The following is a 22,671-nucleotide window of genomic DNA, read 5'->3' on the forward strand; positions in this document are numbered from 1 at the left end:
ATTCACCTCACTATTATAGTCTTCTAGGTTTTTGGAAAATAGGTATGAACCCACTTATTTATGTTGTTGTTGTTTTTAGGCTTGGGTATTCTCATGCGTTTGGCCTAATTCCTCTCTTGGCACCCTCTAGGATTGTAATGTTGTCTAGCTCTACCTTTATGTGCATTTTTTCTATCATGAATGATGCCAACGAAGTGTTTTTTCTGCATGAGGATGGTTTATATTTAGGTTTTCTCAGTGTTACGGCAAACACTGGCCTAATAGCTTCGATTGTACTTTGTCTTGAGGGTTTCCCTCTTTTTCCTATTGTTGGTTAATGTTAATTTCACTCTAGTCTCATGTTAATCTCTCCTCTTGAGTCTTCTGTAAATATTTATAATGAAATCATTTATCATGTTGCTAAGGATGTCGTTGCACCATTATGTAAATTTGAATGGGTGTTCATGACCAACACTATTAATGGTTCTCTATTAGAATGGTTCATGTCACTTACTGCACAATTCTTTTCGTTTGTGTTAATATAATTTCCACAATGTGTTTATGCTGAGCTTTTTAAGATATCTCCCAGCGTTCACATTTCTTGTTGCTATTTTTTTGAAGTTGTTAGAATTGTGTATATTTATATAGGCTGTGGCATTTGCAATCAGATAATTTTCCTAAATATTTTTAGTGATTATAACAACCTCTGCTAGTGTGAATATCTGTGACCTAAATGAACATTTTTTTTCTTTTAACTTGAATAGAATGATATGCACGTGATATGATAACTTCTTCACCATATTACTCTTGTGGGTACTATTTTCAGTATGAAATTCTGGGTTTTGGGTTTTACTATATTCACTTGGATTAAATACTTACAGTTCGTACACAACCCTATAGCCCTACATGAAGGTATTGATTTAATAAAAAAACACACATGTATTTACTTGTTATGATTAACTCTCAATGCATGAATAGATGATTTGACATTTCGCTAAAAATCCTAATTCTATAGTACGGTAATTTGTTGAACTAACTGCCAGAATAGGTAACTTCGTTTGGCTAAACTTGTTATGAATTGTGATGCTCCTCTTTACTTTTGTATACCATTAATTGATGTTTCATTTTCCCTATTTATAATGGCTTTCCCTTGTCATGTAATGACAATTCAATGCATCTAATCCTACAGACGTCATTGGTATTGTTTCTCTTGGCTTTTTGTTAAGTATAAGCTATGGTATGTTACAAAGTTCTCATTTAAAGGCCAAAGGTATATGTTATTCTTATTTTTTGTTTATATATATCTTCTACTGAATTAAGTAGGTGACAATTTCTATACAGGTTTCCCAGTGTAACTTCAGTAACAATTTAATTCATATACACATATATATAAGGCGCTCTTCTTTAGTAGAGAAGTAGGTTATCACATGCATTACGTACAAAACGCTACTTGGAGCTGTTTAATACCTTATCCTTTGAATTTGAATACTGATAACCCTACTATGTTAGTTAGCTCAAGTTTCACCTCTAGGTTTCCTTTACAATCACAGTTGTTGAAAAACCTAACATAAATTTGTAGCTAGATAGTGGTCTATGATGCGACCAACACTTATATGCACAATGCATATTTGTGTTACAGGTGCACAGGGACATTATCTCACTTACCATGAAATACATGTGTCAAAATAGAATTATAAATAATGCTTTTGTAGCACTGTTAGTTTTCCAATCATATATCAATGCATATTACAGCTACTAAATATACGTATTAAACAAAATGTGTCTTAATGGGGGTTCTGTTAATGGAGAACTCTCCACCATCAATATTCCAACCCATCAAAACTTACTTACTACTACCAAATTTCAATACTTTGCATAGTTTAATTTCAAAGAAAAATTCATTTCATAGTTTATTACTTGCTACATGTCTACCATCAGAATTTATCATTTCCTTTCAATTGAACTTGATTAGTCTATAATATAAAATCAACAATAACTATAATTTCTAACCCACAAATTGGTATAAGAAATTGACTTCGATTGAAGAGTGTTTGCCTCATAACCATGAACCTCCTCTTTATGTTCTCCCCCGAGCTGAGATCTGCCTCTCCAATTCCCCATAATCAACAACTACCTGCCGTTCTGGTGGAGGCATTTTTTATTCACACTTTCCCTAGTAGACATTTGTTGGCTTGATGGGCCCTGACCCATGTTCAGTGCAAAGCAGCCAGAAAAATCCCTACACGACTGGCCCTTTCGGCATCAATCCATAGAGCATGGACTGAAGTGTCACCCGAACTAGTATGGGGGGATGCAGGAACCAAGTTTCTGCACCCTGATATAGTTTTGATGTCAGTTATATGCCCTAACCTTCCTTCACACGAACCGATAATCCCTTTAGGGCTTATCAAAATACTTCTCTTTATTGATAATCCAGATTCCTAGTACATACTCTCACTACCCTATGCATAGAGCTGCAGGGGTCTGTGCACTCATCTACAGACTTCTACCCTAGGCCTCCGCGCACTCAGCTACAAAGCCTCTTCATATGCTAAGACTCTTCACTCTTAGCTCCCACAGACCCACGCATAAAAGCATAACAAGATTCCTTGAACTGAACTGCCTTAGACTCTTCTAAGACTCCCTTTTTATACAATCCCATCATCCGCGAATCAAGGGTGGATCTCATCAAGCCAACACAACTATCTAAACTAAGGACGGAAAACCATTTTTGACTGCTTACATATTTGCGCTCTATGGCAACAAAATGCGGAGAATTTACATTCTTTACTACAAAATTTGGGCCTTTAGCCCCAAAACTTTGGCTTTTAACCGCAAAATTGACTCCAGGGGACCCATTCCCAAAAGGCGTCCAACATAAATCTAGTGATCAACCTTGAGTCACTCTGTTGGCATGGAGATTCTATCACAAAGACCTCCTAGCTCCACTTGTACGACTGCGACTTCAGCAATGCACTGTGTTGCCACTTGCTTCATCTTCTCGACTAGCTGCTCCATCGTTGGCCCTGTGCCATCCACCTATACCTTCTATTTCATTTCCTGTAGACTAGCCAATTTGCCTTCAATGGTGGCCATAAGCACATATGCTTTGTCTAGCCAAGGTTGGGTTGTGGTATATTCTTTCCACGACTAGCCCACGTAGTTAATCGGGGGGTTAGAAGGGGGTTGGAGCCCCACCTTCATTCGCTGATTACATAGTTGGGGGAGTCACAGGGGGTTTGAGGGGTGCAGGTAACCCCACTCTATGGGGTCTAGGGCAACGCCCCAGAAAATTTTGGTTTTGGACTCTATATTAGGTTGGGCAGACCTACCTACGGTTTTGTGCATGATTTTCGTACATGTTTTTGGATGCGATGGTTTTGAGTCCATGATTTTGGACATGATGGTTTTTGGTCCATGGTATTGGATTCTTCTGCATGCATAAATATGTATTGTAACATTGAAAGGAACATAATGAGAAATCAAGCTGGTAGTCCCGGTTTTAGGATCCAGGGGAAAATCTCTGTGTATATGTATTTTATGTGTTATTCTCTCGTATTGTTTATTTTCTGTGTTTTAGAATTTGCATGCAGGTAATTTCTATACGAGGTTAAATCCTACAGCCAAGGCTTCAATCGAGCCTTCAATAATGCTTCACCGTGTTGTGCTGCGTCCACCTGCTCTTTCAACACCTTTTCTTCCTGCAGCGTTGCTAGCCTTTGGGTATTGGTGACGGTGTGTGCCGTTACTTTAACCTCGTCATATTGCTGCTGCAGCTCCCATGCCTTTGTTTCTAGCCTCTACACATTGGGATCCTCCTGTAAGTTGGTGACTACTTCGAGTGACTGCTCGAAGAGCGTAGTGCAATCCTTTACTATGTTATATATGGCTGCAATGGCATCCTTAACAACTCCCTCGTGCTGCTCTCTAAATTCTGGCAGAGTTGAAGTCTGGGCCTTCAACTCAAGTTCTGCAATCTTAAGGCTTAGTTCAAATTGAACCTTTGGCATTGCACACTCCAGTGATGAGCTTTCGAATTTTCACATCCACTGGCTTATCTTCGGGAATTTCCAGTTCTGGGACATACCTGCATGCCTTACACACTACCTTGGTCATGCACTCATTCTTCTATGTGATGGCGTTAAAGAGATCAATAGTGGATTTCTTTTGTGCAACCATCTGACCATTGTTCACCCTCTGCTCACTGATAATGTGCCACACACACTGCTTGCAGGCCTGAATTTTCACGATCACACCATCCTGCAAAGTGTGAAGGGCTTCACTTGGAAGCATGGACAAATTGGCTCCAACCCCCTTGAGGGTGCGGAAAGTGGCCTTGTTAGATTCTGTTTCTGTAGTAAGAGCTTCGTCTTGCAATGCTATTGCCTAGGGATCCAGTGTGTACACCATCCCTACTGCTTCCAAGGTGTCAGGCGCCAAACTAGTTGACACCGCATTGCTTCATCCCACAACAGTCTGTACCTACGATGCCTTGATTTGTAGCTCACGCAGACCCATCTGAATGGCGCCTAAGGCATGTTTCTATTGCTGCAGCAATTCTATTGTTGAATCCCTCACCACATCACCAATGTTCTTAAAAGCACCTTCAGCGAAGGTGATTGGGTAGAGAGAAGTCTTGCTGGCCTTGGACTTCTTTCGCAGCCCTACTTTCTCATGTTCCTTGATGCAATTAATCCGAAGGAGTAGTCTCTGGGTCCGCTCCTCCCTGCTCTGACTCCTGTTCTTCCTCCTCTGTCTGTGGGGAAGGCGATTTCTGACTTCTATCAGAGCCACGCTCCTCTTCTTCTTCCTGTCCTCCTTTTTTCTTCATGGCAGCGCGCTCTACCTTAGTTTTAACCTCATCCTCCTTATTCTGATTTTCAGCCAATTGTTCCATCTTTAGCCTAGCCTCTTCCTCTTTTCGCTTCGCTGTATACTTACTAGACCCAGCTGTCAAGTCCGAAGTTGTGTGTCAATCTGCCGTCCAGTGGTCGAGGACAGCTGCGATCACGTTGTCTATGGCCAGGTTTGGAAGGTCATACCACTATTGTCCAGGATCCTTCAGTGCGCACATGGAGACCAAGTGGAAGTCTACCTTGAACTCCACATATTCTGTTAGTTGATCATAAACTATCGGTGACAATCGCGACTTGTGGTTGATGGCCATGTGGATATTCATCTCCATCAATATTGAAAAGACCTTGTTGTCCTTGACCCTTTGGGGGTCCTTTTGTAGCCGAGACTGAAGCAAACTTCGCCGCTTCAGGTAGGTCCTGTGCCACCAGAAGAAATTGAGTATCCTTTGGTAACTCCCACGCAACCAACACTATGGATAGCAACAGCCATGCATAGTGAAACATTTTTCTTTGATCCTGTGCCTCTCTCCAGTTCGCGAGGAACTCATTGCAGAGGTAGTGTGCCCAGTTGAACTGTATGCCCTCCGTGCACTAAGTTTCTAATGACACTAATAGTGCCAAAACTTCATCGGCACAACACTTTCTCATAATATTTCCTGCCAGGATCTGAGTGGCTACCTTGACCGCGGGATTGGTTATGCTAGTGATAGAGTAACCGCATGAATTCTTAGCGAGCTTAAATTTCTCCTTCATTGCCTCACCGAGGTTGTGCTCACCTGTCTTTCCACCAAATTCCATCACCATATTTTCTCTTGCGTGTGATAGCTGAGTGATCCTATGGATTAGCATGTCAGTGATCTGTATTGGCTCCTCTAGCCACAGGCACCCATCGTGCACCAAGCACAATAATCGCTTGATCACTATCATGGTTATGGGCATGCGATTGTAATGCAATACCCACAAAATGCTTAACAAACCAGCTTTATCCACCCCTTTTACCCACTTTCTTGGCTCCAACATGGTCACACCAAAGTCTTTATAGAAGATGCGGTGCATGAGTTGATCTGTCGCTAAGTGGGGAAAGCGCTTCGTATCACGAAAATCCCAATCCTCCAATTTTAAATGGGGGATGCGTCCCAGGTGTGGGTCCTTCAGAGGCAATTTTGTACGACAATAAGGGTGTATACAACGTTACCTTGCTTTCATCAATGTCCTTCAAAACATTTGTCTTGCCTCTACGTGGAGGAATGTACTCAGGCAGTTGAGAGATAGGGTCATACCCCTCAATTTCAGCGTCCACTGCCCCCATATCAATGTCTTCCTCATCCATATGGATTTCTTCAACATCCTCTTTAGGCTCCAGGTCAATTAGCTTGCTCTTCTCCTGCGCAGTGGGATTTTCCTTCTGTGGGTGCTTTCTAGGTGATGCGTGCACCAGCTGTGGCGCTTTCTTCTTATCTTTATTTGTTTTTGGACCCTCTTTGGTCGGCATAGGCATTAGTGTGGGCGACCTCGGTGATTTAGGCACTTCTGTCGGTACTTTGACGCTCACAAAATCTGGGGCAGCTCCCTCAGCTGCCATTGCTTCTCCAATGATCACGGTTTCTGCAGGCACCAACATGATACTAGACAACAACTCCCTCATTTCCTTTGGCAACTTCTCAAATGTTGAACTCGCTAGCAAATCTTCAAAGAATTCAAGGTTCATATGTACCTGAGAGGTCAACACCTCAATTCTCAAAAGGCCAAGTGTTTTTTGTTGGGTAGCCGCCTGTAATTTATAGGAATTTTCAAATTCCAATCCAACCATTCCCCCCAAAATTCATTCATAAATTCTAGATTAGTGGTAGATTTTCACAGATTTTTCCTTTAAATTTTGACTTAAATGCAGCCCCCCACTCGATTTAGTTATTTTCCCACTGTCAAGTCATGAAAAGTGACCATAATGATTACTTTCTGGCTGCCCTGTGCAATCCCTTCTTAAATAGCGCAGCTCCCTGCACTTTTCTGCTGACACTATGGCATTCCTCCATTCCGCGCAGTTCCCCAGTTGTGCATCTCCCCAACCTAGGTAGTGTATTTTATAGTCTCGTTCCCCCTTTTAGATATTTGGAGCACTAAGACTATGCCTCCATCACATAGTCATCTGAAGGTGCACAGTTTGATGTGCCAATCGTGCCATTCCTTTTTGTGCTCCTTTTGAACGTGTTGATGAAATCCAGCTAGAAATATATATTCTTCAAGCTCTCTTAGCTGTGCGAGGCTCTCCTCAAGGGCTCCACGATCTGCCATTACCATGAATGCCACTATGTGCAGACTAGGTACAATGTACTCCATCGGCATCACAACGTCCATGCCATAAACCATTCTGAATGAAGTTTGTCCAGTCAACTTCTTGCAAGTCGTTCTATAAGCCCATAGTATTGTGGACACACGAACATCCTAGTTGTTTCTTTGAGCATTGGCAACCTTTGTTAGTGCACTCTCCAATATCTTATTAAATGCTTCCACCATCCCATTAGCCTGTAGATGATATGGCGTGCTTTTTTTATGGTAAACTTGAAACTTTTCTGTCATCGCGTTAATTGTCTCATTAAGAAAGTGTGTACCGCGATCGCTCATTAAAATTTTTGGACAACCAAACCTTGTTAGCTTGTATTTAAAGATAAATTTTGTTGTTGCAGCACTTGTACAGTCTTTCATAGGCTGCACCTCCACCGATCTGGTTAAGTACTCAGCCACGGTGATGATGTACTGTGCACCTGTCTTCTTTCCAGGAGGCTGAATCAGTCCCACAAAGTCAATCGCCCACGTCTCGAAGGGATGTAATGATATATGCGGATTCAATGGCAGCACATCCCTGCGTGGGGTTTGGTTGTCCTTTGGCATGCATCGCATGCCCTACAATACACTTTCGAATCCTTATGCAAGGTTAGCCACCACAACCCAGCACGTAGAGTCTTCTACGCTATTGCTTTTCCTGCATAATTACCTCCCTTGGCTCCACCATGAGCCTTAACAAGGATGTCGTTTCGTTCAAATTCTAGCACATAACGTCACAATATTTCAGTTGCTCCCACTTTGTACAAGTGTCCTACAATGATAGAAAAGTTTGTCGCGTGCAACAATAGTTCCTTCTTCTGTTGGCTTATATATCCTTCCAGAGCCATACCTGCCATCAGGAAGTGTATAATATCTTCAAAGTGGCTATCTGCGATGTGCACCACAAACAGTTGCGTGTCAAGCAATCCTTCCTCCAGATTAGTAGGCTCTTCGCCAGTTACAATGCATGAGAGATGATCAGGTCTTGCATTCAATCATCTTGGTTTCACAATGACTTCAAAATCATATTCCGGGAACAACAACAACCACCTGCATATCTCCCATGCCCCCAAACAAAGTCTTATTGACGAGGTATTTCAATACAGAATAGTTTGTATACATCATAAATTGTCCACCCAACAAATAATGCCTAAATTTTTGGAGCACGTACACCATAGCTAATCCTTCGCGCTCTATCATGGAATAATTTTTCTCAGCTTTGGACAGCTTCCTACTTGCAAACACCATAGGATGATCTTAGTCCCCTTCATCGCCTGTGTCAGTACTGCTCCCAGCACATGAAATTACTTCTTCTAATACGGGAAGATTAGGATTGATGCGATGACCATTTTATCCTTTAGCATATCCAAGCTCTCCTGGCATTTTTCATTCCAATAGAATGTAACATCCTTGTTTATCAGTTTTTCCATTGTGCGGTGATATGGGCATAGCTCGTGATGAATTTCCTATAGTATCCTGTATGCCCCAGTGTTGTGCACAACTATTTCACACTCCTTGGCACGTCCAAATTGATTATGACCGCGATCTTCGTTGGGTCTACCATCAAGCCCTGTCTGCATACCACATGGCCCAGCAAGATCCAAAAAGGAACACAAGACAAACATTTCTTTAGATTAAGCACAATTTGGTACGTTCGACGTGTATCTACCATAAAGTGCAGACTTTCCACATGGCGCTTTACTAGTCCAAACACTATCCAATCGTCAAAGTATACTTCTAGAAATTTATGAATGAAATCCTTGAACGTCGCCATGACTACACGCGAAAATATAATCGACGCGTTCTTCAACCCAAAAGGCATCCCCATTCATTCGCGAAGGTCATCTTACTTCTATCCTCCGGTGTGATATTGATCTGATGTTACCCAGAGAACCCATCAGTGAACGAATATGATTCTTAACCACCAACATTATCCAGGAACTCATTGGTGAATAGTGTTGGGAAGGGATCATGCACGTAGGTATCATTCAACTTCCTGAGATCTATGCATATCCTTATTTCTTCCTTCTACTCTTTTCCTGAAACACTATTAGGCTCACCCAATCAGAGTCTTCCACCGGTTTAATAATACCTGCCACGAGTATCTTGTCTAATTCTAAGCGGACCCTTACTTTGTACTTTAGATGAAGGCGGTAAGGTCTTTTCTTCATAGGTTTCACGTATGGTTTTAGGGTGAACTTCATGACACCTAGGTCTCCTATTATCCCTTTCAAATCTAAAAACTTCGTGGCAAACAGATCTTGATATTCGCGGAGTAGTTTGGTGACCTTATCTAGCGTCACATCGTCTAAATAATCCCCAATCTTTGCAAACTTTGGCTCTGCCTCCATGCCAATGTTCACCTGTTTGGTTTCGAGTGGCTCGATTATGTCTGGATTCTCTAGTTGTGGTCCTTCAACTTTGCGGTGATCTTTAGTATCTGGAATATTAACCTTCCTCGGGTCTTCGTCCTCTTCTTCCGCTATTACATTGTAACACTCCAGCATGTTGCTCAGCTAGGTAGTCCAATCAGGTTGAATTAAATCTAGAGGATTCTACAATATCCTGAAGATTGTTGTCTTAACCTCCTGCAACGCTCCATCGATAGATTCAAATCCATCCTCAAAACTGAACGTCATAAAAAATCCTTGGTGCAAAATATCCCATTCTTCGGTGCCATGGCGAAGTTCCATCTCCAAGTACCAATTCATTGGTATAACATCCAGGGTATGACAAAACAGATGGACCCACTCTAGTTGAGGCTTCGCTCCATATACTTCAGTCCATTTGGCTAAGTGGTCACATGGATTACTTCTCCCATCATACTTTTCCTTTAATCGCATCTTCAAATGACCAAAGCGTACCCTCATCATCTTTCTATATTCGCTCCAATCATCAAAGTTATCCTTCTGCATACCCCACCATCTTGCAGGCATAGCACACAATGCCCAATCATATGCCTGGAAGTGATGCTTCTTTGGTACTTCCCTTTCACATGCATCCAAAAAGTGATGAACATAAGTTAGGCCATCACAGTAAGGGAGATTTCTTACCTCTGATGATACACAGCGCAACAACTTGGTCATCATATCACAATGCAGCGTAGATATTTCATGCAGTCGATTCTGCCAATGCTCTATTTCTCCATCTAAATATGATGTGTAGGAGCTCTCGCGATCCCATGCAATACATCTATTTGCTGTTGGATTCACCCAATCCTGATCCTGCGTCGTTATTTTGTAAATCTAGTCCAAATCGTCATCACTTTCATAATTACGGACTGGTTCAGCATAGCGCGGTCCTTTTGCAGGTCTAGTGGCACCACTACGCGGAGTGATTTCTTTTCAAATATCATATTTCACTTCTTCAGATTGATTACCCCATTCATGTCAATGGCCCAATCGATCCCAAGGAGCGCGGGGTAGGGATTATTGTCATCCACAATCTATATCACTTCAAAATCGGCTAGTGCGCTCGTGCCTTCCATATCAGCTATAACCCCCTGCAACCTCCCCATTGGGATCATTTTTTGTTGATTCGCCATCCTTAACTGAATAAAATACCCCTGTAGCGCAGGTCTCCCCATTCTCTCCCATGTCTGTTTCCGCAAAACGTTCGCGTTGGACCCTAGGTCCAAGATAACTTTGTTAATTTCGTATTCTCCTATCTACGCAGTGGGTTTCATCTCATGTCCAACCCTTGCCTTATGCTTACCAAGATTTTTAACTATGCATGGTGCATCAATAGAGTTTTCCTTGCTAGCGCACCTATTGATCAGCTCCTGTAGTCCCTTCCATCCTTGCTATCACGGAGCAATTTCATGCAGGTCTCCAAGAATGTGGTAATCATGGACGAGTCCATTTCTTTAGCTGACTTCTCTTGACTCCCTAAGGTAGAGGCCTTAGCGAAACTTTTCTTCCCTTCCATAAATGTTTCTTTTGCGAGTTCTATATCAAACCTGGTTTCCTTTTCTTGTGTTTTATGGACCCACTCACCTTCTTCAAGTTGTTTTCCCTTATCCTCACTAGTCATCGCTCCACTTTGCAACACAATATTTACCTTAGGGTCTTACTCGCGAGGCTCAATCCTCATCATTTGCAAGTTTAGAGTCAATTGTTGAGGCTGCGCCCCCTTCTAGCATATCTTAGCTAACAATATAGGGCAATCCTCCATTTCATGGTCAAATTGATTACAATAATGGCATAGCAGCTGTGTCAGGTTCTGGTAGTCTCGCGCATAGTGTCCTAGTCCTCCACAATTGTAAGAAATAACCTTCCCTCAACCTCTACCAGGTCCTCGTCCACCTCGACCTCATTCACGCCCCTGATACTCACCTCGTGCTCCTCCAAAAACATGGTCTGGAGGCCGCGTTTCTGCTACACCCTGTATGCAGGTGTCCTATCCATCATTAATTTGTAACTCTGGCAATTGCGCTCATCATGATCCACAAATTGATAGATGTTGCAGAAGAGTGGTTGTGGTGTTTGTACAAATTTCTGTAGCAAATGGCAATTGGTTGTCACATGTTTCCCGACTACCTGATAGATAGCACACCATAGCATGGGCCCTGCACTTGGCCCTGCTGTAGTTTCCGACCTTAGAGGAATTGGTCCCCCTGTTACGACATAATTCGCGAAAACCGAGCAGTGATCTTTTTCATGCCCCTGGCTATTTCACTTTAGGCACCATACTTCCTCGCGCACCTCTGGCTGAGTTGTTCTGTCCTTTTTCAGACTTTTCATTGCAACGCAAAGGTTGTGCAACTGCACATGAATCTCGTGAACCCCCAGATTAACATCTTGCATCAGTGTCTCGTGTAATCTCATCATGATTTCCAGAGCTTCTGCATGGGTCGCGATCTTCTGTTATGATAGTGCAACCATTATATGAGGCAGGAGTGACACCACAAACCATTCACTGTGTTGCCCATCAGTCAAATTCATGTTGGCTTCACGGATTGTACACTTCAATCTCTAATCTAAATCCCAGAGTGTCTCACCAGGCTTCATAATGATCTCTTTGAATCCCAGAATTGATTGCGCCTCAGACTTAGGCCTACTAAATTCCTTATTCAGCGTAGTCTGGATATCGGCCAACTTGGACGTCGGATTATCAGTTTAGTACTTAATGTACCAAGTTGGTGCGCAGTCATGCAAAGCACTAGCCAACGTCGCTTTCTTCATTTTCTCGTCTGTGATAGCCTGAGCTTCCTAGACAACCTTCCCGATGAACCAAAACTGGTCTCAACCTCCATTTCCTACACCCTTGAACATAGGTAGCTTTATGGAGTTCGCCATGCTAAATGGTGGTGGGGGTGGCGGTGGTGTGGGTGAGGGGGTAAGTGGTGGAGGTGAGAATGGAGACGATGTGGGTGGATGAGGTGAGGATGGAGGTAGTGTAGGTATTCATGGGAATCCCTGTCTTATCAACTAAATAGTGCTCCTTCGTCATCACTTAGAGGAGGCTCAATAAGCGGGTTATATTCAGGGCCTTTTCTCCCTCTGTCCCTGAAATTCCTTCCACTTCGCGTAGCCCCAAACATCAAGGTAGCTTCATAACCCATTTTTTACACAGAAGAATCTTAATCCAAGTGTTTAACATTTTCAAATACTTACCTCACAGCCATTTGAAGAAGCAGCACTCTACTTCGTTGTCACTGACGGAAGTATCGACTACGAACTCTGTCACAAACCCTCCTATGATAGGTCGATCCAGTGGTCGACAACATTCATGATCTTATCTTCAGTGGCTTCCACTTTCTTTTCTAACTCCGGGGTCCAAACAATCGAACTGCTAAGCCTCCACCTCCCTTGGTTGTCTACCAACTTTGCGATCCACATATATAATTCAACCTGGAAGGAACGTAAGAAGATTTCGTGAATCGATATGTAAAGATATTTGTCCAACTGTTGTTATTTCGTCAATCACAGATTCCTGTTTTCTTGTGCCATGAATTCGTGGATCTTTCTATTCAACCAATCTTCAATCTCCTTCTTAGTTGGATTCCAATGATGTAACATCACACATCTTGTTATGCAGATCCTAGCCCCGACAAAGGAACCATTTGTTCGCTTTATGGGCCCTAACCCAGGTTCATTGTTAAGCAGCCAAGCAAATCCCTACACCACTAGCCCTTCTGGCATCAATACGCAGAACGCTGACTAAAGTATCACCCAAAGTAGCATGGGGGAATGCAGGAACCAAGTTTTGGCACATTGATATGGTTGTGATGTCATTTATATGCTCTAACCTTCCTTCGCACAGACCGATAAGCCCTTTATGGCTTATCAAAATACTTCCCTTAATTAATAATCCAAATTCCCAGTACAAACTTTGACTACCCTGCGCACATTGCTGCAGGGGTCCCCGCACTTAGCTTCGGACTTCTACCCTAGGCCTATGCACACTCAGCTGCAGAGCCTCTTCCTACACTAAGACTCTTTGCTCTTAGCTCTCACAGACCCATACATAAAAACATAACAAGATTCCTTGAACTGGATTGCCTTAGACTCTTCTAAGACTCCCTTTTTATACAATCCCATGGTCTGCGGACCAAGGGTAGATCTCATCAAGCTGACACAACTATCTAAACTAAGGGTGGAAAACCATTTTTGACTACTTACATCTTCGTGCCCCGCGGCCACAAAATGCAGAGACTTTAAATTCTTTACTACAAAATTTGCGCCTTTAGCTCCAAAACTTGTGCTTTTAAGCCCAAAATTGACCCTAGGGGACCCGTTCCCAACAACATTCTATAACGACGTCCCATTTTTTTCGATGTTGCTAATCCCCATAGCCTAGGCTTTTCTGTTTTTATTTTCTTGAAAACGAGTCATTTTTCATCCTTTAGAGCCCATCTTTTTCCACTACGGTGCTTTATTTCCCATTCAAGATCCGTTTCCCCCACACTAGGTGATTTTCCCATATTTTTTTCTTTTCTTCTTTGGTAAATCACTTAATTTTAGTACAAGGGTTTTTCAGGAAGTGATTTGGCAAAGTTTAATATTGTTATTCCTTTTTTTTTCCTTTTTCCATTTTATCCATCTAAATCGTGGATTAGGAAAATGATCTCATTCGTTACTTTGTTATTTCCATGTAATTTCTTCAAATACCACATTAATTTATTTAAAACTCAAAAAATTACATCAACATACTTTTTCATCAAAACAATTCTTGGTCATTATGCCATTATCCTAAATGTCGTAATTACCTAATAATAACATTTTATTGACATTATTTTCTAAAATAAAGGTACCTTAACTCTTTCGCCCCTAAAACAAATGAACACCATCCTCGGTGTTTATTATTCAAGCATTTATTTTGAAAACCACTCTGGATAACTAGTTATCATGTTGTCTTCCAGTTCCCAAGTGGCCTCCTTGGGAGTAAAGTGCTTCCACTGCACTTTAACCCGAGCCATGACCCTGTTACAAATCATGGTCTCTTTCCGCTCTAAGATACAGAGTGGCTCTGGCATAAAGACTTCTTCGGGCTCTACCTGAAACACATTCTAGTGCACTATATGAGAAGGATCATGAACATATTTTTCAGTAACGATACATGAAACACATTATGAAATTTAACATGAATAGGTAAGGCCAACTGGTATCATACTAGATCCACTCGGTCCAGAATTTCAAATGGCTGACAAAACCGTGGAGCTAATTTAGCACACTCTCTGATTCTAAGAGTATTTTTCCGAGGCTTTACCCTCTGGTATACATGCTCTCCCACTTTGAACTCCTTATGTGTCCTTTTTTTGCCCACATAACTATTTTTTTGAGTCTTGGGCAGCTTTAATATTCTGCTAAATTTTCCACACTATCAACTCCATTTCTTGTAGAATCTTGGGTCCAAGAATCAACCTATCTTCATGTTGACTCCAACTGAGTAGAGGATGGCATTTTCTGAAAAATCCCTAGGAGATTTTTTTATTATAAGGAATTGATTTAAGACAATGAGAGAGAAATATTGTTCTAAATCACTTAGTTGGAGAAAGATACAAAGTAGGGTGTAAAAATAGTCTTGGGAGAAAAAGGGAAAAAATCCTTTTCGAAAAAAAAAAACTAAAAGAAAAGACCTAGGAAATAGGGTTGGAAAACCTTAAAGTAGGAAACCACTAAAAATATGCTCAGAATGAATCCATAAAATGAACCTCTTAGAGGTCAAAGGGGTTCTTGATTTTGGCAGGAATAAAATATTAGCTCATGGGGAACTAGAAGAAGCAATTCATGGTCAAGAGGAATGTGTTTGTTCTATAGCTTCTTCCAAAGCAATAATTATGGTTAGATTCTTAGTTATGTTCATCATCAATATTGCATGGTATATATTATGTAGGTTGTATATTGATGACTGAAATGCATGCCTTTGACATAAGTATATGATCAACCCTGGGTGTTTAGCATAAAGACTCTTTATTCAGTTAATGTTAAGAATATGTAGATTTTCTTAGGGACACATGGAAAAAAAAATGGATCTTATGATTATAAGTAGAATATGAAATTTTATTTATGCATTCTAGAAAAAAGAAAATATTATGTAAATATCAAAATTCTATACGAGTAACTATGCCTTACAAATCATCATATATTCATAGAATAGAACATGTGGATCAATGATGTCTACATAGTTATAAGAGTTGGAGAAGAGTATAAAACATAGTTGGGTTGTTATTATTAAATGTATATTGGTATGGAAAAAACTAGATTTGCATGTCTAATTATATATATCTATTAACCTTGTTACATGATGTTTCCTTCTAAGCATGTATGAGAAGAAGCATTTACAGATAGGAGAGGTAATTGAAATGGGAATATTATGGCTATTTAGACATAACCTTGAATACTTTTCCATGAGTTAGCCATGAAGAGAAGTAGCAGATAGAACAAATTTATGCTAACACTACATATATGTGAAATGTTACGCCAAGGTTGCTTATTCAAGATAATTGTTAAAGGTGATGGGTTTCACAACTTCCCGTAAGACATTAAATTAGTAACCATTTAACCATTACAGGATGTCTCTCCTAGTTTTATATAGGAGTGATTAATTTAAATATGTCAAGATTAATGATTTGGAAATTAACTATAATGAATCAAATTATCAAGGATGTAAACATTAAGCAAGAGAAACTAGTGTTTTTGTAAAAGTCATGCTAATATATGTATGGCTCGAGCTTAAGCATTTTACCCATTAAATTATACAGTGAATCTTAACCAATATCAACTAGTAAAGAATTTGTATGGGTGAGTCCTAATGAAAACAAAGGTGTTGGCCTTGTGATTAGATAAAAAATCACGACAACCAGACTAATTCAAGGAAGGTAGCGGAAACCACAAGATATGAAATAACACAATTACCAAAGCATTATTTACAATCACATAATGATAATTGAGTTCAACCGTAGGCCCAAATAGTTAAAGGTTGAATCTTGTGTAATTCCATACAAGCTTATAAGGAGAATAGTTGTATGGGATGAGTCCCAAATATAATTATAAATACAAGGACGCTAAAAAGTTAAAGTATACTTGAGTTTGAATTTTCATTACTTGAAAAGGAACGTCACAAACAAGAAAAAACAAGTGTTGTAAATAAGATATAGTGCAAGTTATCTCTTGCGAGGATGCTTGAGTAACAATACCTCCCAGGAACCCCCGACTAGGGTGCGAGCTGGGGGATTAATTCATTAAGATGGGGTTAATGGTTGGTAATGGAAGGTAAATAACCACTTCCCACCACATGCTCGAGGCGATGGGTCTTGTGGATCTTTGCATGACGTTAAACACCGCATTAAGGAAAGGTGGCAAGGAGAGGAGGGGAAGTGTTGGACTTTGTAATTTCCCCAGAGAGAAGTCTGGTGAGTACCAGAGAAATTGTGAGAAAGGAGATTGGCTTGGGGGGCTAGTTCAATGACTTCACTAGTAGAAACAACTCCATCATCCGCACGTGAAGGATTACGGGTATGTTATCTACCATCTCTCTTATCTCATTATGTTGCCTTGTTTCAAGTTTCATTTGAGGGAGAGGGAAGGAATTTTGAGGAAGGATCGTAATGATGTGAGGAGTTGGGGGCATATTTTTGTGGCATGTGTTTTATTCTGCTTCTCTCTTTGGCACCTAATAGGCACCCGGTCCATCTTACTCTGCTTCAAGATTCTCCTTTCTCGTATGGGAATTTTGATGGCTCTGGGCAAGGGGCATAGTGTAGAAGCACATAGTTGTGTCATTGGATAAGCTCGAGGGTTTGGCAAGGGGGTTAATGCTTGCATGTACACCCACATTTTGAGAGGAAAACTCTATAACATGACCATGCACAACCAAAGGGTGGTTTGTAGATACATGGGAATGGGGGAGAAGGAGGAGAATTACTCCGGGAAGGAAACCTCCCAGGGAATGGAGATTGGTTATGGAAGGAGGGTTGACGATGGTAGTGTTATGGGGCTCAAGGATGGGTCGATGCCTGTGTTGGGTCCTCTTTTTGTTTATCGATTAGATAATAAAGGGCATGATAGAAAAGTTGGGTTGATGGCCAGCAGGCAGTTGCACCTCCTTTCTTGGGATTGGGGAGATATTGCATGTCATAGCATTCTTAGGGGGGGCGTTTGTTGACAAATGAAACCTCTAGTGGAAGCCATGTGCTGGTCCTTTCTGCAGAACCCTCCTGCGACCATGAGGGGCATATTACTGCAAGCGACAAGGGGGTTATGAAGCTGGAGGGATGGAGTGACACAACCTTACCACCCGTGTACATGCACTTTGTTGTAATACATTGAAGTTTAATTGGTCAATTGCATGTTTTTTTATTATTGTAAAACAGGTATCCCATGTGGTGAACCTACCCTCGCACACGACAACTCTAGGGATGATCAAGTTATATTTTTCCGCATTGTATAGGAATGGGTCAGAGAGACCATGGCACAACCTGCAAAAACCCAAGGTCGTAGTAAGAAACCTTGAGAGACTAGGCACAACCCAGAACCTAGACATTCGGGTGGCCGATGGGGTCTGAAGTATGTCGAACTGTTAATTAGGAAATTGGCAACTGCTTACTCGGAGGGAACCAATGAAGAAATTTGAAATTTGTTAGAAGAATGGGAAGCACAATTGACGCATGAGATTGAGAGGGATACGAAGTTGGAGGATTGGAGAGTCCTCGCCCTGGAACCTAGAAAGACAACATGCATAATCACCCAATTTAAATAGAACCTTTACTTATGCTGGTTAATGAAAATCTTACTCAGAAAGGTGATGGAGGAGATCGCGGTAGGCATGAGAGTCATAGTTCAAGGAATGCCAAATTACAAGTAAGAATTTCAAAAATGTGTAGTTCCAACTGTACAAATAGGACATCCACCTAGGCCGAATTGAGTAGCACCTTTCATGTATCTTGGTTCAAACTGACTCTAGAGTATGGAAGTAGAGAAGAATCTGAAAATTATATTGCTTGGATAGAGAGACATAATATTTTTTGCTACTGGATGGAATATAATGTGGATAGGTGGCAAACAGATTTGGTTTCCCACTAGGAAAGTTTAGGCCACCTAGCCAGTTCTATGTGATGTAAATTTGCTCTATATTAGTGAAAAAGGAGGATCTACCTAGCTTAACAAAAAAACCTCTGAGGAAATAATCCAATACAAAAAAAGAGCCACATATATACATATAAATGAAATGGAAAAAACACAAGAGGTGTCCATATAACTAGCCAAATGTTTAAGAAAGAGATAATGCAAAACCCCATAAAAACATTGAGTCAAGTTCTAAGAAAAGAATAAAGTGATAAGAATAACCCATCCATATAAATCCATATTGGTTGCAACCATAAACTTTAATATTCGAAGGAATGAGTAAGAATATTCGATACGATGAATTCATAATCAGAGTATTGGAAGCATACCAAAAAACCACACACACACACACATATATATAAATATATATATATATATATATATATATATATATATATATATATATATATATATATATATATATATATATATATATATATATATATATATATATATTCAAGGCCACAGGTCATAGTAATGAAAATATTAGAGGTCACATCAACACCAAACAGGGGCTACATAACCCTCATGAAGAGTTTTTGGAACATTTTCTGTAAACAACCCTGAATTGGCTTGCGAATCACAAATCACATCTCGCCGAGAGTTAGTATTTGGAACCAAGGAAATGAACTTCGATAAGGACCAACCTACATCATAGTGAGTGACCATCAAGGTTTGGAAATGATACTAATCTCTCATCGATCTCCCTCCCTACAATGCAACAATATGCCTAGAAAATATTATCGAGTCGTGTTAGAAATCCTGATTTGTTACAATAGGAATTGACTGAGTGAGTAAAATGGGAAGATAGAACATACATGTTGCGAGCTACAACAACTAGCACTTGAACCCTATACACACACAAATATAATATTTTATTTAGTCTTTATAGGAACATAAATGTAGCTTAAGAAATACATAAATATTAAATGCAGTCTTTGCTAAACAAAGTACTAAACTAAAAGATATCTGATAGGTAAACATCAAAGGAAATTTGAACGAGAGAATTGGTCATAATCATTTATGTGTCGAATCCACAAGGACCCAAAACCCTTTCTATAGCACATGCATCTACAAGGGTTGTGACCCAACAAATACAAAGGAATCAAAAGAGAAATTAGTCATGCCAAAACCCTTTGAATTACCTATGTCCATAATGGAGATGTAACCCAAAAAACCCTCACTATAACCCTACACCAAACTTAATGGTGGTACATGTAATTTGTGGGTTTTTTCACCTAATAATCAATAAACCGAAGTGAAAAAAGAAAAACAAAGAGTTACATTTGGCTAGGTTACCTCTAAGGCTGTAAGGGAAGAATCCCCAACTCAAACACTCAAATCTGCTAGTAGGGCATACTTATCTTATAGAGTCCACAAGAAGTGAAATATGTGTAGTATATCATCAAGAATAGATAAAATATGACACATGAGACACAAAATGGAAGAAACAAAAGAAAATGCAAATAATGCATGGAGGAAAATTCCAAATTATACCTGTGTGAGTCGATCCTCCTTTCTCTGGAAACAATGAACGTTCTGGTGGGAAAGTTACAAGTGTATGGAGGGAAAAATTGGCACTTCATATTTTAACAGGTGTAGTGAAAAACGCTCAAACCCCATGGCCTCATTCTATGGAATGACAAGAGCATAACAAGGGCAAAATGACCAAATAAAACAACGACAAAAGGCTAGGGTTGGTTCAATCAAACCACCGCCCTTGGATGTGAGAATATTAATCTCCACCATTCAATGGTAACAAGCACTTGATACATATGACCATCACATGGACCATAAGTGTGTGGAAAACCCTAAACCACTAGGTCTAAGTATACGCCAAAAACAGAGCCTAGAACATTTCTTTTAATCCAACATGGGCACCAATTTATATGGGTACAAAGGTTAAAAGAATAGCGAATAAAATTAAAAAGCATAGGTTTGAGTGAAACCTCAAGTCAAACCACAAGGCATTATATCGTATACATTCAAAGCATAAGTAGAGTGCAATTTATATGTGTGTCTGATTTATTGACCTCATAAAGTTAATCTTGTTATTAGGAAGGGAAATGTATATACACCTCATGTTAATCCAATGAATAAGATCAAATATATAGAATAATGTTGCAATTATACCACCATATTTTATACAAATAAATGGCTTGTATAAGTCAAGTGGACTACTCTAATCAATCATTATTGAAGTCATGTACATGTTTAGGACAAATTAATACTCATGTAAATTACCTTGAGGAACTAAATATGGTAGAAAAAAAATGATTTGGAAGTTGGGTATGTGACAATTGGAGACCATTTATTTATTTGTAGGGTTTCTTGACTCATTTTCACTGACTTTAACAATTTTTTTTTGAAACAAAACTATAACTTTAAGATTTGAGTCATAATTTGTTGAGAGTCTACCTTATAGTTGTTTTAGTAGAAGTTAGATTTGATATTCAAACCAAAGTTAGTTAGCTTATTACATAAAGGTAGCTTGAAATATAACTAGGCATGACTTCCTTATCTATTTTTCTATATATACCTTATAATAATTCAATACATTTATATTGTAACAACTTCGAATAGACATGGATTTGACTTCTTAAAAATAATTCAATTTTATTTTTAAAATAAAAATTTTAATTTTAGTTGAATCTACAGAAATTTCAATAATAAATATCAAGTGGTAGTGGATATATATATATATATATATTCGCCATATTTAATTTATATGGATTGTAGCTATTATTTATAGCTTGAGTAAATGAATTTAACCATGTAAATGTTTGTATAAGAATACTATATAAAACAAGGAGCCACTGTTGTGGCGCTAGTCCCTGCCGGTTAACAGAATAGTTTGGTCAGTTATTATTATGAGATTTAATTTGCGTTATCATGAGAGCTGGTTTCGATTAGTAGTGTGTTGTAGGCATGCTTACTTGTATTAAGATTTAATGAATTGGATGGCCAATTGTTGTATGAACTTTTTGACTTTATGCGAAGAGTGAAATATAATGAACTTTGCCTTTGTTAAGTAAGAATTGTTATAAATGTCATTGAATTGATAAATGCTTGTTACAATTTTACTATATCCCAAATTTTTTGTTCCATATTACAAATCTATCGATCTATTTAAAATAATAATTTAATTTGTATCTTAATACATTAACATATATATTTAAAATATGTTTTAAAAGTATAAAGTAAAATTACCTTATCACTTGTCTTATTATTTTCAATTATAAAGTAATTTTTAAAAGACATTGGTCCTATATTTTGTTATTACGATTAAAATTAATTTTCAAAAGACACTTGTCATATATCTTCTTATAATGTTGAGTTTGTATTTCTTAAAATAAGATTAGTTTTAGATATAATTTTCCAATGTCTCATGATTTAAAAAATGCTTAGATTAATAATTAAAATATAATAAAATTGAACAGTGAATCATAGAAAACTTGAGGGAAAAAAACTATAAAAGGTAATAATAATGCATTATAATGTATGAAGAATTAGAGAGTGTTAAAGTAAGTTATGTATTTTAATAAGCACGGGGTATAAAATATGTTGAAATGCATAATAATGAATTATAATGTATGAAGAATTGGAAAGTGTTAAAGTGAGTTATGTATTGTAATAACCATGGTGCACAAAACATATTAAAATAATAGGGAGGTGTTAAAGTAAGTTATGTATTTTAATAACCATGGTGCACAAAACATAGAATTTTGTTATTTTTTTACATTTGAATGTTATGGAAATATTGATAAAATGATAATGACCAAATAAACATTATTATGAATATAAATTTGTTAATTAAATTCGTGGTGGAGAACTTAAGCATTTAAAAATTATAGTTATGGAGTCTTGAACCCATGATTGAAAGATTACATATCTAGTAACATGTTTGGACATAAATGATACCATTCAGGTTAATCTCAATGATTGAG

This window comes from Pinus tabuliformis, chromosome 8, assembly GCF_031772625.1.
Source record: "Pinus tabuliformis cultivar Carrire ecotype Pingquan chromosome 8, CPIR1, whole genome shotgun sequence".
NCBI lineage: Eukaryota > Viridiplantae > Streptophyta > Pinopsida > Pinales > Pinaceae > Pinus > Pinus tabuliformis.